At 40.3% G+C, this 16,213-nt stretch overlaps 2 protein-coding genes across 3 annotated transcripts in view; both read left to right on the forward strand.

The window, feature by feature from the left end:
- Positions 1-16,213, forward strand: part of LOC105542253 (bcl-2-related protein A1) — a 71,727-nt gene that overhangs the window by 48,820 nt on the left and 6,694 nt on the right. The gene's annotated exons all lie outside the window — the stretch shown is intronic.
- The window catches only part of LOC105542248 (5-formyltetrahydrofolate cyclo-ligase), a 77,748-nt gene that overhangs the window by 1,791 nt on the left and 59,744 nt on the right, over positions 1-16,213 (forward strand). The gene's annotated exons all lie outside the window — the stretch shown is intronic.

Consider the following 16,213-nt stretch of genomic DNA (forward strand, 5'->3'; position numbering starts at 1 on the left):
AGAGATGGGGTTTCACCATGTTAGCCAGGATGTTCTTGATCTCCTGACCTCGTGATCCTCCCGCCTCGGCCTCCCAAAGTGCTGGGATTACAGGCTTGAACCACCGCGCCCGGCCAATATATTATTCTTAAGCCTAGTTATTTAAATCAAACATTTAGTGAGCTCTTACATGATGTAGTAGGAGACTCTGAAGATTCTCAGGTGTTGATCTCTGTTCATAAGGCAGTTATAGTCTTGTGGAGAACTAAGTTTTATGCAGTTAAATAAACTAGAAAGTGTATAGTGAATTACCAAAAGAGAGATATTACCAAAAGAGAGAGAGAACAAAAGGTACTGTCAGTGCTCAGTAAGAAAACAGTAGTCCAAAGTAGATGGGCCAAACTTTGAGGAGGAGATGGCTTTGGAGTCTGGAAATGAGGAAAGAGTGGGAAGGGCATTTTATGCTCTGACAACTACAAGAACAGAATCAGAGATAGTTCTAACTCCCAGTTAGGAAGATTTGAATAACAGAAGTACTTTTGAGTATGTGATGACAAACCTTTATTTTTTATTTACCTTTTTTTTTGAGACAGAGTCTGGCTCTGTTACCCAGGCTGGAGTGCAGTGGCATGATCTCAGCTCACTGCAACCTCTGCCTCCTGGGTTCAAGCAATTCTTCTGCCCCAGCCTCCCAAGTAGCATGCCCACTACCATGCCCGGATAATTTTTGTATTTTTAGTAGATATGGGGTTTCACCATACTGGCCAGGCTGGTCTTGAACTCCAGACCTCGTGATCTGCCTGCCTTGGCCTCCCAAAGTGCTGCGTGAGCCACTGTGCCTAGCCGACAAACCTTTATTACCAAGTGATATCAAATATTATTAGAGCTGAGTATGGTAGTGACAGTTTTTCATATAAATGTGAAATTGCATCCTCCCAAAGGAATCCTGGGTATGTATGTACTTTAAAAGAACCCAGAATCATCTAAATATTGTCACATGGCTCTTGCAAGTGATGATAATAGTGATGCTCATAACAATGAGGATTAACTGCACTCATCAGCCTGTAGAAAGTAAAAAGTTTCCTTTTCGAAATTTCCTTTCTTGTTAAAGAATAAATGTTAAGTGAGAAATAATAGTTTCTTTTAAAGACTAACTTCCTTCAAGCCTCCTCTCCTTAAAACTCTTTGTTAAGCCCTGTCCTATGTAGCTGTTAGATATAAGGGAATAAGTATATTCTATGTCCTTGTACTTTAACCAAGATATTTGTGCTGGACATGCTCTCAGGCACGTTCCAGCTCGCAGCCTATGCCCCTTCCTTATTTGGAAATATTACTACTTTTCTAAGTCCTTTCACAAGCAATTTCCTCTTTTCCTTTGTTCTCTATTGCCTTTCCCTATTTAGGAAAGTTTTAAGTTATTAGCCAGTTGGTTTTAATTTAAATTGTGAGGTCCAGCTCCAGCCAATGGAGACAGGACACAGTAGCAGGGACAAGCTGCATAAGGAATAAAAACTGCTTCCCTCCTTTGTTCGGGTGTGCAGTCACCATTGTTTCATCTGTGAGGAGCACCCTTTCTGCAGAAAGTAAAATTGCCTTGCTGAAAAAACTTGTAATCTAAATGCTGATTTTTCCTTGCAGTACTGAGGAGCAAGCATTCTGTTTCTAAATAAACATTTTACTTATAGCAATGGTGGTGGCCTATATGGGGAGCCATTCTCCTCCGGGGGCGGGGCGGGGGTGGGGGGCGGGTGGTGGTCTCTGGTCCTCTCTCACGAGGAAGGTGCCCCACTGCCTTGTTACTGAGGCCTCCAGCTAAGGAATCGAGACCCACCAGGTGTGACAAATAAACTGGAGTCTCAGCAATGCGGAAAGAAACCGCTGGTGACCTGGAGTAAAAGATCCTCACATACCATGTGGACCAGGCAACTCTGCACAGACCAAGGAAGGAAACGCCATGGGAGCCAGTAAAATATTTCCTTGGTGGTCAGGACTAAGGAAAAAGAAGCCACGGGGCGGTGAAGCGCTCTTTGGTTGGTACATATCAAGGTAAAGCATTCCATAGTCAGGACTAAGGAAAGAAAAGCCACAGGGAGGCCTGGGGGGTGAAGTATTCCTTAGTCGAGGTGTCTTGGAGGTTAAAAAGAGGTGAAAAATCCCCGTTGGGGGAGATTGAACCTCACACAAACTTCTGGTCATAGGAAAAATGTTCATAACTTCCCTTTCCCCTCTTCTTGGGAGAAGAAAGAGGCAAGGGAAGGACCAGCAGAGAGGAAAGAGAAACTAGGAAAGGAAGTCAGAGAGAAAGTGAGAGCGGTGAGTATGGCTCCACATTGTTGCAGATCGCCGGCACCTGGCAGAGCAGCGGTGGCTGGGACACTCTCTTCCGCACAGCCAGAGCCACCCAGCCTGCCGGTCCCTGAGCCCCACGCCTTGTGCGCTGCTCGCTGCTCGGGTGTGTCTCACCACCCTCGGAGGCCGGCTGGCCATGGACGCCTGCAAGTTGGAGCCGAGTGGGGGAGTATGAGGGCATTGGGGCCAGGAGCCTGTGCCACGCAGCCAGGCAGCTAGGCGCGCCAGAGGGTGGGTCCCTCTCTCCAGCCTGGCTCTGCGTGGAAGAAGAGGGTGGGGATCGGCCCCCAGGAGGAGAACAAAGGAGGCGAAGGGGCATGACTCATGCAACTTGGGGCAGGCACCTCCCGAGCTTCTGGGCTGGTGGTGGCCAGGGCCCGGACTGTGGCCACGCAGATCCCACCCAGCGCAGAAGACTAAGTGTAAGAGAAAGAGGAAACGGGATGACAGAAAAAGAGCCCAAATGAGAGAGAGAGAGAGGGAGAGAATAAGTGAAAGACTTGAAAGAGACAGAGATCAGAGAAAGACACAGAAGGTAAGACTGGGGAGAGAAATAGGGCAAAAGGTAGTCAAAAAGTTGAGGCATGTCAGTGATTGTGAAAGTTGCAAAAAAGTTATAAAAGAATTTATGCAAGAAATATTGTACAGTTTAAAAGTATTTAGGCATCTTGAATGTAAAATTAAACAGTTTATGTGCAGAGTACGTAGGGAAAGTAAAATATACTTGTAGTAAAATAAGGAGGCATAAGAATATGTATTTTTACCTACATTAAAAGGTTATAAAAAGGTGCTAAAAATTTCAAAAGGAAAAGGAATATTACTAAACCAAAAAGAAATATTATCTGAACACCTTATTAAAAAAAAAAATCTTGTTAAAACTGCATCAAAGAACCTAGGCCGGGCCCCTCTAAGCTCAGGCTTAATGCCAACGAGTTTCCACCTCCAGCAGCTCCTAGAGAGGCTGTGGTGTGAGCTGGCTGGAGGACCTAACCACAGACAGATATTTGCTGTGCAGGGGAGGGGGCCGCTGCAGCCATTAGCCAGCCCAGCCCAACCCAAGGCCAGGGGCCAGATGACAGGGGCTCGGGCAGGAGCAAGGTCCGGGGTGGTCGGGTGAATCACAAGGCCCCTCATACCCAAGGCTCCAATGCGTGGAAGCGGTGAGGGCCACAGGGAGGCCAAGACCTTAAGAGGGGGTGGAGCTGCAGCGTGCCCTAGGCAGTGCTGAGCTGGAATGGAGCGGGAAGTGTCATGCTGGTGCCTCACGCCCCAGGATATGCAGAGTTCTGACAAAATAAGGAGCCCCAAAGGGTCCCTCAGAAACAACATAAGTGAAAATAAGGAAAAAGAAATTTCTTAGCAAAAAGGCAGTAGGGACTGTAAAGTAAAAAAGATACCTTACATTCCACTGCTGATGCCCCCACATTTAAAACAAAAGATCAGTTTCTCAGAAATTATATACTTAGTTTATCTTCCACTTTCCCTTCTCTCCAAACTAAAAATCTTTTAGCACAGGTACCACCCCTAGAATTTCCAGTACACAAGCAGCAGCCTGGGGAGCACGTCCTCATCAAAGGATAGAAAGAAGAAAAACTCGAGCCAGCCTGGGAAGGAGCGTACCTTGTGCTGCTAACCATGGAGACTGCTGTTCACACAGCAGAAAAAGGATGGACATATCATACCGGAGTCAAGAAAGCGTCATCACCTTCAAAATCATGAGCCATTGTTCCAAGGTCAAGCGCTACCAAATTAAGGCTAAGAGAAGCTTTATCTTTTTCTTCCCTTTATTCCCCATGTTATTATTCATGTAACTAGATCTAACTCACCTGAAGTTATTACTTGTGATGCCTGTTTAGTTATATCTTGTGAAGATTTAAATAACCAAAGACAGCTTACTACTTCAAAAAAATATCTCTGTCCCTCTTGGACTTCTTTAGTTTAGAAAGATGTAAGTTCCTGTAAGGATACTAATAATCCAGAGAATAGTAGCTATATAAGTTGTAGGAACTGGGCTCTTGTCCCTCTAAAACAAAATCTCTATATTCTGTTTGATCTAATATCCTATAGAACACTAAAAGTCTAACGTGGACTGCTTCCAGAGGTCTTTGTCCTTAAAACTGTATATCCATTTCACCAAGAGTTGCTCTTTCTAGCTGTCAACATAACCAATGTAATCCTATACAGCTTACTGTTGCAACATCTGAAAACTCCTCCCTTTCATTAAGTCGTATTTATAATATGGAAACTGACATTTCAGGAAAGGATCCTAAAGGAATTTTTAAAATACGCTTTATTGCTCCTTCAACCTCTCCATCAATCACTTCTCCCAAACATAGCGACAAAACCAAAGTCTCTGTAGTAGAAATAAAATATCTAAGGCAAGCCATAGCAATTAAGACAGGCTATCAGGATGTAGATGCCTAGCTAAAATGGATTAAATTTTCCCTCTGCACTGTAAATAAAAGCAATTATTATGCTTGTGCACATGGTAGCCCAGAAACTCAGGTTGTCTCCTTTCCACTCAGATGGTCCTCTAATCGACAAGACATGGACTGCATGGTAGCTCTTTTTCAAGATCCTACAGCCTAGGATAGTAAACTGTGCCAGACTCTCTCTGCTATTTCCTAAAGTGCAGTACTGTGGGGGTCAGTCCTCAAGGGTCATTCAGCCTCCATCTTCCAAGACCAATTTTATCTCTTGTCTCCAATGACAAGGGGAACATTTGGCATTCCTTGGAGACTTACCAGGCTGCAGTAAGGTCAGGCACTTCCAAAAGCTGACCCATCAGTCCACCCTTACTCATCCCCAAGCAGATGTATGGTAGTATTATAAAGGACCTTTGCTGGACACTCTGCGAAGTGATTAAAGCAGTACTTGTGCTCTAGTTCGATTGGCTATCCCTTTTACCCTCACATTTCATCAATCAGGAAACTTTTTCTTTTAAAAACTCAAGCAAAACAACTAAGCCAAAACATGTTAAAAAAAAAAAAAGTTTAAAGAAAAATATAAAATCAAGAGGAGGAAATTGTAGAAAGTAAAAAGTTTCCTCTTCAAAGTTTCCCTTCTTGTTAAAGAATAAATTGTGTTAGAAATAATAGTTTCCCTTAAAGACTAACTTCCTTCAAGCCTTCTTTGCTTTGTGCTAAAAACTCTTTGTTAAGCCCTATCCTATGTAGCTGTTAGATATAAGGGAATAAGTATATTCTATGTCCTTGTACTTTAACCAAGATATTTGTGCTGGACATGCTCTCAGGCACATTCCAGCTCACAGCCTCTGCCCCTTCCTTATTTGGAAATATTACTTTTCTAAGTACTTTCGCAAGCAACTTCCCCTTTTCCTTTGTTCTCTATTGCCTTTCCCTATTTAGGAAAGTTTTAAGTTATTAGCCAGTTGGTTTTAATTTAAATTGTGAGGTCCAGCTCCAGCCAATGGAGACAGGACACAGTAGCAGGGACAAGCTGCACAAGGGATAAAAATTGCTTCCCCCCTTTGTTCGGGTGTGCTGTCGCCATTGTTTCATCTGCAAGGAGCACCCTTTCTGCAGAAAGTAAAATTGCCTTGCTGAAAAAACTTGTAATCTAAATGCTGATTTTTCCTTGCAGTACTGAGGAGCAAGCATTCTATTTCTAAATAAACATTTCACTTATAACAAGCCCATTTTATATTATGTATTATTAGAACACATTGAGTCCACTTGGAGAAGCCAATTAAGTCTTGAGCTGCTTTGGTTCCTGAGCATGAGCTTTGTTAAGCTTTGTCAAGTCTTCCTAAATACTGTGCCAGGAGTTTCTTTTGACCAGATGATTCCTGCTTATTGCTTTGATCCTGGCTTCATATCTAGATATTATAGATGTCCTACACTTTTTCTGAGAACATTTGTGTGAATTGAAAGTTGGATAAACCATATGTAAAATGCATTGGGGCATGTGTGTAGGGTAAAAGTTATTGGGGGTGGATATCAGTGGCAGGAAGATTCAAAGTCGAAATTTTTTTCTTTCTTAGCAAGCTAAAAATCTACCTTTTGTAACTTCTAGCCATTTCATGTTCTTTTTATCTAGAAGAATGTTTCCTCTGGAGTATATATGCCACAAAGTGCTTGTTCTGAAGATGTCAATAAATACCATGTAGGAAAAAAAAAGTGGGTGGGTTCTGGGGTTGAATAAATGTGGGAAAAACTGGATTCAACAAAGATAACAGGTTTCTTTAATGCTGGGCTCTTGGAGATGCTAATGTATACTAAACATAGTAAATCTCTAAGGAGTATGGTTTGTTCCTAAATCTAATTGAGCTCCCAAGGAACTAGTATCTTATAGAACACTCATAAAAATAGTACTCTGCAGTGGTCATTTTCAGACTTTTTTTTATTGGATCCAACTTCATGATAAGAAATATATTTTAACTCATAATCTATTCACAGGTATATGAATAACTGAAACAGAAGTTTCACAAAATTATGATTACATTTACCACAAATGGTGTGCTCTAATATTTTCCTTCTATTCTGTTTCATTAGAAAAAAATGCTGGTTACTTTCCAGCTAAGTGATTTTGTGACCCATTAATGAGTTTCAATTCTCACTTTGAAAACACTGTTCTAGAATAACAGAAAGGTCTAGGGACGAGAACTAACATCACTGTGCATCACAGTGTGTCAGTCTGTGTCAGGCAGCTTATAAATATTTTTTGCTTCTAATTTTTATACATTTATGAGGTAGGTATCATTTTCTAGGTAAGGGCACCAATCTCTCTGCAAGCCAAGTGACACACAGTAAATAATGGCACCAGGATTTGAATCTCGGTCTTTATACATTATAGCCTATGCTGTTCTCACTGTATTTTGCTTTTTCCAAGTATGATCCCGTTTTCACATGAATGGCCCCTTCACATATTTGAAGACTACTGTCCTGTCACTGCTGACTCTTACTGCCTGCCATACATGGTGGGCATTCCCTTCTCTTCTTCAGAGTAAATAATCCCAGTTAGTTTAACCATTTCTTAGATAATGTAATGCTCTGATCCTTCAACCATGGTTATTTTTTTCTTAATTAACCCTTAATTGATCATTGTCATTACACATTATACCCAACGTTTTAGATGATATTTGACCAGAGTGTGTGGTGGGAATGAGCCAAATGCCGTTTTTTTTTTTTTTTTTTAATCAAATATTTCATTAACAGTTTCAACTTCTGTTACTTATGCTTAATATGAACCAGAAGTATCAACTTCTCTCCAAAATGTTTTATACATAAGATGTTAAACTGAGTCTCCCTAATCCTGTTTTTGTGAAGTGGATTGTTTTTTTTAGCTTAAATATAAGGCTTTTATTTTTATTATTTTTTTTTTTAGGTGTGCTTAAATATAAGGCTTTTAAATTTCCTTTTGTTAGTTTTTAGACATTTAATATTACACTTTCTATTTGGTCATCTTTATATTTGGTAGGCATACCTACTATGTCTTCATTCAAATTGTTGATAAAAATATTGACAGAATAAATTACTCAGAAGTGTGCAAGTCAACTAGACTCACTTCAGATTAACACCAGTCCATTAATCAGCACACATTATGGTTGTTCAATAACTACTAGTTCTATCTTTTTTTTTTTTTCTTTGAGATGGAGTCTCACTCTGTCGGCCAGGCTGGAGTGCAGTGGCCAGATCTCAGCTCACTGCAAGCTCCGCCTCCCGGGTTGACGCCATTCTCCTGCCTCAGCCTCCTGAGTAGCCGGGACTACAGGCGCCCGCCACCTCGCCGGCTAGTTTTTTGTATTTTTTAGTAGAGACGGGGTTTCACCGGGTGAGCCAGGATGGTCCCGATCTCCTGACCTCGTGATCCGCCCGTCTCGGCCTCCCAAAGTGCTGGGATTACAGGCTTGAGCCACTGCGCCCGGCATTGTTCTATCTATTATTGTCAGGCCCATATGACATTTTGTGTGGATATTAGGAAAGATTTTGTCAAATGCCGTACTATAAGCTATACTGTGCCTACAATATTCTCACCTACAGCGAAGAATACTACATTACTAAGCTATGAAAATAACCATTGCAGTTGATTTGGTTGAACCTGTTCATGGTGAATCTTCTAGCTAGGATTTCATGTATTCACTTTTCCTTTACTAACTTCCAAACATTCTTTTTAATCTAATTTTGAATTTTGCAAGGAATCAGTTTGGTCTGGACTTTCTAGACACTGCTTATTTTTTCTCTTGAGAAATTCTCATATTTCCTTTTATCCAGACTTTTGATCCTGCCAATGTTCACCATGATATTAGTGATAAAATTTCTGTTCCTTTCCATCACTGGGAGTGATATGCCTAAACCCATGTCAAGCTACATCCTGGCTCACTGGATCAATTTTATCTTAAGTTTATGAAGATGCTTTAAACTCATACTGACTTCTCATCAATAACCTTTGTTGATAAATGTCCCAATTCAGAGACAGGTAGCTCTGTGGTTTTTATTCTTTTTTGTCACTTGTGACTCTTCACTGCTGAGAGTTTATTACATGACTTCTTTGTTTATGTATGCTTTTTGTAGAGGCCATTGGTAAAATTTGCCTGTAATTTAATTTGATAAGCCTAAGTTAATAAAGCAATTTGTGTATTTATCACCACTTATCTGAATAGTTTGGCAGTCATTCACTGATTAACACACTAACATCTTGGGAAGTTTTGTGTTTTCTAGACTCTTCTGTACCAAGGAGATGTTACTTTAAAGTAATGTGTTTTCTTTATGTGTGTGTGTTAGATTAATCAACTTTTTTTTTTTTTTTTTTTAAAGATGGGGTCTTGCTATGTTGCTGAGGCTGGTTTCAAACTCCCGGGCTCAAGCAGTCTGCTCATCTTAGCCTCCCAAAGTGTTAGGATTACAGGCACGAGCCACCATGTCTGGCCCTCTATTCCCTTGTTTGCAGTGGTTTTCCAGTCATCCTAAAATGGCTTTAAAATTTTTTCTTTAATGGAACGAATTCTCAGAGTACCTGTGTGCAGCACAGTGTTGGGAACACTGAGAGACATGATAATGCAAGTTCTTACTTTCTTAAAAAATAGAATTTAGCCAAGCAAGGCCCCATAGTTGGTAACAGTCTATTATAGTCACTATTGTGTGTCCATGTTTTATAGGACAAGTGTTGTGTAAGTAGCAGTCCCCAACCTTTTTGGCACCAGGGACTGGTTTCGCGGAAGACAATTTTTCCACGGACTGAGGGTGGCAGATGGGGGTTGATTTCAGGATGATTCAAATGCATTATATTTATTGTGCACTTTATTTCTGTTAGTATTACAGTGTAATATATAATGAAATAATTATACCGCTCAGCACAATGTAGAATCAGTGAGGGCCTGTTTTCCTGCAACTAGATGGTCCCTTCTGGGATTGATGGGAGACTGTAACAGATCATCAGGCATTAGACTCCCACAAGGAGTGCCCAACCTAGATACCTTGTGTGCGCAATTCACAATAGGGCTCACGCTGCTATGAGAATCTAATGCCACCGCTGACCTGAAGAGGTGGAACTCAGGCGGTAATGCAAGCAATGGGGATTGGCCGTAAATACAGATGAAGCTTTGCTCACTTGCCCAGCCACTCACCTTGCAATGTGGCCTGGTTCCTAACAGGCTGCTGACTGTTACTGGTCCATGGCCTGAGGGGTTGGGGACACTTAGTGTAAGGCATTTTATGTGTGTGTGTGTGTGTGTGTGTGTGTGTGTTTTAAGACAGAGTCTTGCTCTTTTGCCCAGGCTGGAGTGCAGTGGTGTGATCTCGGCTCACTGCAACCCCCACCTCCCAAGTTCAAGCGATTCTCCTGCCTCAGCCTCCTGAGTAGCTGGGATTACAGGCACATGCCGCTACGCCTGGCTAATTTTTAGTATTTTAGTAGAGAAGAGGTTTCACTGTGTTGCCCAGGTTGGTCTTAAACTCCTGAGCTCAGTCAGTCCACCCGCCTCGGCCTCAGAAAGTGCTAAGATTACAGGCGTGAGCCACCGCACCTGGCCACACACTTTTTTTTTTTTTTTTAATTGAGATAGAGACTCACTCTGTTACCCAGGCTGGAGTGCAATGGTGGAATCCACAGCTCACTGCAGCTTTGACCTCCCAGGCTTGAGTAATTGTGTTACCTCAGCCTCTTGAGTAGCTAGGATCACAGGTGTATTACACCACGCTTGGCTAATTTATTTTTTCTGTTTTGTAGAGACAAGGTCTCACTATGTTGCCCAGGCTGGTCTTGAACCCCTGTGCTCAAGTGATTCACCTGCTTCAACCTCCCAAAGTGTTGGGATTACAGGTGTGAGCCATTATACCCAGCTTCTTTACACATGTTAAATCATTTAAAGTGTACAATTTTGTCATACTTACTATTCTTTTTTTATTGTAAAATGTACATAACAAAATTTAACATGTTAATCATTTTTAAGTGTACAGTTAAGTGGCATTAAATACATTCACATTGTTGTGCAATCGTCACCACCATCCATCTCTAGAACTTTCATCTTCCTCAATTGAAACTGTACCCATTAAACAACAATTGCCTGTTCCCATGGCCCCCAGCCCCTGGCAACTACCATTCTATTTTCTGTGTCTATGATTTTGACCACTCTAGGTACCTCATATAAATAGAATCATACAATATTTGTTTTTTTGTGTCTGGCTTATTTAGCATAATGTCTTCACAGTGCATCCATGCGGTAGAATGTGTCATGTTATCCCCATTTTACAGTAAAAGAAGCTAAACCCAAAGTCGCATAGCTAATAAAGTGCAATTGAGATTCACAGCAAACCTAAAAGTCATGTCTAATGAAGAACGTTTGATCTTGTTTTATTTAGCCTATTTAGCTTGGGAAGAGAACTTTTTGAATATTTGAAGGACTGTAATAAGGATTATTACTTATATAACTCCTCATCATTACACTAATAGGTGTAAATTAGAGGCAGGCAAATTTTGATTTAGTAGAAGGAAGGATTTTCTAATAGAGCTGTTTTTGGATGATATGGACTACTGGAAAAAATTGTGGAAATAATTTTTTATTATTTCCACAGAAGACTGCCACATGTTCCTGTGGCAGGGGATGTTACAAAGAAGTAAAAAAGTTATCTGAATTCTAAGTGTTCTTTTAATTCTGTTGCGGTCTCCGTGGGAGCATAAGATACCTTCAAGACAAAGTGCTAAGCTTTAGTGTGGGAGAGATCTTTAGCAATGGAAGCATCATGGATTTTTTATTTTTAAGTCTATGGCACATTTCTCTGACTATCCTTAGTAATGGCCAATTGTTTTCCTCTTGAGGATAGGTTTGAATTTTGAAAACCATTGGAAGTCCTTATCATGCCTGGTGAATAAAAATGGATTAGCAAGATACTTAGAAGTCCTCGGCAGTCCAATGCCAATTTGCCTTTTTCCTAGATTTACTTGTTTTTCCCAGAACCTTTATGAACATTTACGTCCTTTGGCATTTGATGTTCATACCTTTTTTTCTCTTCCTCTTACCAAAATTTTCCTTATTCTTCAAGCACAATGCAGATTTTCTTTCCATTGTGAAATTCTCCTGAATTTTTAACTTGGTTTACTTCCTCTTTAATGTTAACCCATTGAGAGGTGAAGCCAGCTGGACTTCCTGGGTCGAGTGGGGACCTGGAGAACTATTCTGTCTTGCTAGAGGATTTTAAATGCACCAATCAGTGCTCTGTGTCTAGCTAAGGGATTGTAAATGCACCAATCAGCACTCTGTAAAATGGACTAATCAGCGCTCTGTAAAATGAACCAAACAGCAGGACATGGGCGGGGACCAATAAAGGAATAAAAGCTGGCTACTCCAGCCAGCAGAGGCAATCTGCTTGGAAGCCTTGTTCTTCGGCTCTTCATAATAAATCTTGCTGCTGCTCACTCTCTGGGTCTGTGCCGTCTTTGAGAGATGTAACATTCACCGCAAAGGTCTGCAGCTTTATTCTTGAAGTCAGCGAGACCAAGAACCCACTGGAAGGAACCAACTCTGGACACATTATCACTGTTTATATTTTCTTTCTTAGAGTATATTTAACACAGCCACCTTGTGCTTTGGTCTGTGTAGTCTACATTGTGAGCAATTTAAGCAGGAGGTTAGTACCATATTCATCTTTATGTTTCTGAACAGAACCACATATAGTAAGACTTCAGTTTTATTAATTTAAATGAAATCAATCTGTCAGTGATTTAGGTTAAAATGAGGTGAAGCTATAAACTGATGAGACCAAATTTCTTACATGACCCTTATGCCAGTTACAGATGAGGTATTTCACACAGATTCTGAATAATGGCAGTATTGAATTGGTACTTTCCCATGATGAATTAAAGAAGAAAATACTGTCTAGATCTAGTGTCTGATTTTAAAAATCAGTTTTAAAATTAACCAAAACACTGGCATGGCTCTGTTTCATAGGATTACAGAAGCACTTTGTTTAAAACTTCTTCCTTATACTTTTTGTGATTTCTAAGTTTTCTCATATGAACATGAACTGCTTTTATAATTTAAAAAATCCTACTGATAAAATTTGTCAGTTTCATTACTCCATGGTCATGTAGGGATCACAATATAACCTGATACATTAAAAGCCATCGACGTTTTCCTTGTTACTTAGTGCTAGTAAGATTATACGTCACAGACGGAGAAATTTTGGTTTCAATAAGTTTAGATATGCATTTTTGATGGAATTGGAACCCAAGACAGCTGATATGATTTTATGATCTATTATACTTGTTTGTTTTAAATTTAACAATTTAATTGTACAAAAAAAATTTCTTGAATTGGATAGCACCCATCACCGAAAGTGGTTTAGAATGCCTCTTACTCTTGTTTTTAACTTTTCATTTATTTATTTATTTATTTACAGATGGAGTCTCACTCTGTCGCTCAGACTGGAGTGCAGTGGCCTGATCTCGGCTCACTGCAATCTCCACTTCCCAGGTTCAAGTGATTCTGCTGCCTAAGCCTCCTAAGTAGCTGGGATTACAGGGGCCTGCCACCACGTCCGGCTAATTTTTGTATTTTTAGTAGAGATAGGGTTTCACCATGTTGGCCAGTCTGGCCTCGAACTCCTAACCTTAGGTGATCCATCTGCCTTGGCCTCCTAAAGTGCTGGGATTACAGACATGAGCCACTGCGTCCAGCCTAACTTTACATTTAGAAAATGAAATTGCACAAGTGTAACTATTAAAACGTTTATCATATCTACCTAAATAAACTATATAGTCTGTTTTCGTGAAAAACAACAGCAACTTTGTTTTTTAGGAATATCAGATAAGGAACCCAAAGCAGTATTGCTCACATCCTGTGAACCTTTTGGATCGCTAATGTTGCTACTGCTCCTCTGTCCCATCTTTGAGGCTACCCTGCATTCAAATCCCTGTGCCAAATTGCTCAGGGAACCTGGTCCTGATGCCCTGGTAGCCCAAAAGGGCTACTTGCCTTCTCCTTCCCCTTACCAGACCCCTGCCTCCCTACCCTTCTGCTAGGAACATGTCTACAACTATATAAATTCGTGTAATTTTGGCATGATATTTGAAAAAGACAATTTTGGCAGTAAATAGCAGAATTAAGTAATGTCTTAATGTAAATGGTTTGTGTTACCATAATATGCTGTTTCTTGTAGTAATTATCTGTACTAGCCAAAGCACATTGTATGTGACTCCTGTTGCACTAGTTTTTAGTAGCAAAAATGAACTTGTAAAAGAATGTAGGTTTTAGGGCTTTGGTAATATAAGTTCTTATTTCTTTCTTATTTATTTATTTATTTATTTATTTATTTATTTATTTATTTATTTTTAAGACAGTTTCACTCTGTCGCCCAGACTGGAGTGCAATGGCACGATCTTGGCTCACTGCAACCTCTGTCTGCCAGGTTCAGGTGAGTCTCCTGCCTCAGCGTCTGGAGCAGCTGGGAATACAGGTGACTGCCACCATGCCTGGCTAATTTTTTTGGTGTTTATTTTTAGAAGAGATGGGGTTTCACCATGTTGGCCAGGCTAACATAATACTTCTTTGTAAAAAAACTTTTTGTATATGTTTTATGTAAAATGTTTTATGTAAGCATATATATATGTATATGCATGTTTATGTATTTTATATATACATAAAGATTTTGCATACATATATTTACATGGGTATATGTAAAAACAGTACATGGTAGTACTTCTGCAAATTTTTTTATCCAAAGTTATTTAAAATAATATTATTAAGAGTGCTATGTATATTCTATTGTATGTAAATGCTGTGGAGTGGCCATTTGTAGCTGATAGCTGTTTAGGTTATTTCAAGTTTGTTATCACACACAATGCTTTATTGAATATCATTTTTCCTCATGCGTGCATGTAGTTTTCCAGGGTGGATGTTGGGTTGTAGATGCTGGGTCATGGTGGCGTACATTTTTTAATTTACTAGGTCCTTGCCTTCCAAAGTGGCTCCACCAAGCTTCACTCCCATCAGCAACTTGTTAGAGTATCCATTTCTCCCCACCCTGCTGACTAAGGTTAGTTTGTAGCAATCTGTTATAATTTCCTTAATTTGTTGGGCTAAAAAACTACAGAGTTTATCTTGTTTTAATTCTTGTTTCCTTGATTCCCAGTAAGGTTAAATATTTTTTCCATTTGAGCATCTTTTCGTATATTAACTGACCATTTGTAAATCTTATGCAGGGAATTGCCTGTTTACAACCTTTTCCCATTTTCCTATTATTTGGTCTCATTGATTTGTAGGAATTCTTTGAATATTCTGGATACAAATTATTTTTATATATGTGGCAGTTAACTTTAGTTTGCTGATTACCCCTTTTTTAAAAAATTTTTTGAGATGGAGTCTTGCTCTGTCCCCCCAGCTGGAGTGCAGTGGCGCGATCTCAGCTCACTGCAAGTTCCTCCTCCCGGGTTCACGCCATTCTCCTGCCTCAGCCTCCCAAGTAGCTGGAACTACAGGCACCCGCCACCACGCCTGGCTAATTTTTTGTATTTTTAGTAGAGACAGGGTTTCACCGTGTTAGCCAGGATGATCTCATCTCCTGACCTCATGATCCACCCATCTCACCCTTCCAAAATGCTGGGATTACAGGCGTGCGCCACCGCGCCCGGCCTCCTGATTATTCTTTAAAGCTGACAATGTCTTCGGTCATTATAACTGTTTAAAAATTTGTTGTGATCAAATTTATTGATCTTGTACTTGATGCCTTTTTCGTTTTGTTTAAGGCCTTCCTGCATGATAGAGCTTACTGCAGCTACTCCCCTTTCTCAGTCACATTCTTCCTGGAACTTAGTTCTTTCTAACTCAGCCTGACTGAGGCTGGGTGAAGCATGTGAAATGTTTTGTCATGTTTGCTTCTGGTTGGCTGTGGGAGGCTGTACTTGAGAACTGGTGGAAATTTCAGCAGCACTGTGTAGATTTCAGGTGAAGGCAAACATTCTCTAGCACAGAGGACTACAGGTGAGCCTGCAGAGAAATACTCTACTAGTTTGCAGGCTCTATGTGGGTTTGGATTGTATTCCCAATGCCTAGCTTAGTACTTGGAACACACAGACAGTGAATAAATATTACTTAAAAATTTAACTTCTCCACAGTAAATTTTGTGAGCTCCTGGAACTCATTGTTAGCAAAGGGTGTGGAATTGTCTCTGAGAATTTCTAGCAGTACCCTCATCTTTCGAGGGTAGTACAGATGTAAACATGAGTGTGGCGGGATGAACCTCTCCCAAGTGTAAATACAAATACACACATTGCCTGCACATGCACACACTCAGCCTTTCTAAAGTTTCCAAGCTCTCTCTCTCTCTCTCTCTTTTTTTTTTTTTTTTTTTAAAAAAAACCACCTGAATAGTTCAGATTGTAGACATGAAATAAATACTCTTGAAGATGTCACTTCAAAGCAATCTATGTG

This window comes from Mandrillus leucophaeus, unplaced genomic scaffold (assembly GCF_000951045.1).
Source record: "Mandrillus leucophaeus isolate KB7577 unplaced genomic scaffold, Mleu.le_1.0 Scaffold254, whole genome shotgun sequence".
NCBI lineage: Eukaryota > Metazoa > Chordata > Mammalia > Primates > Cercopithecidae > Mandrillus > Mandrillus leucophaeus.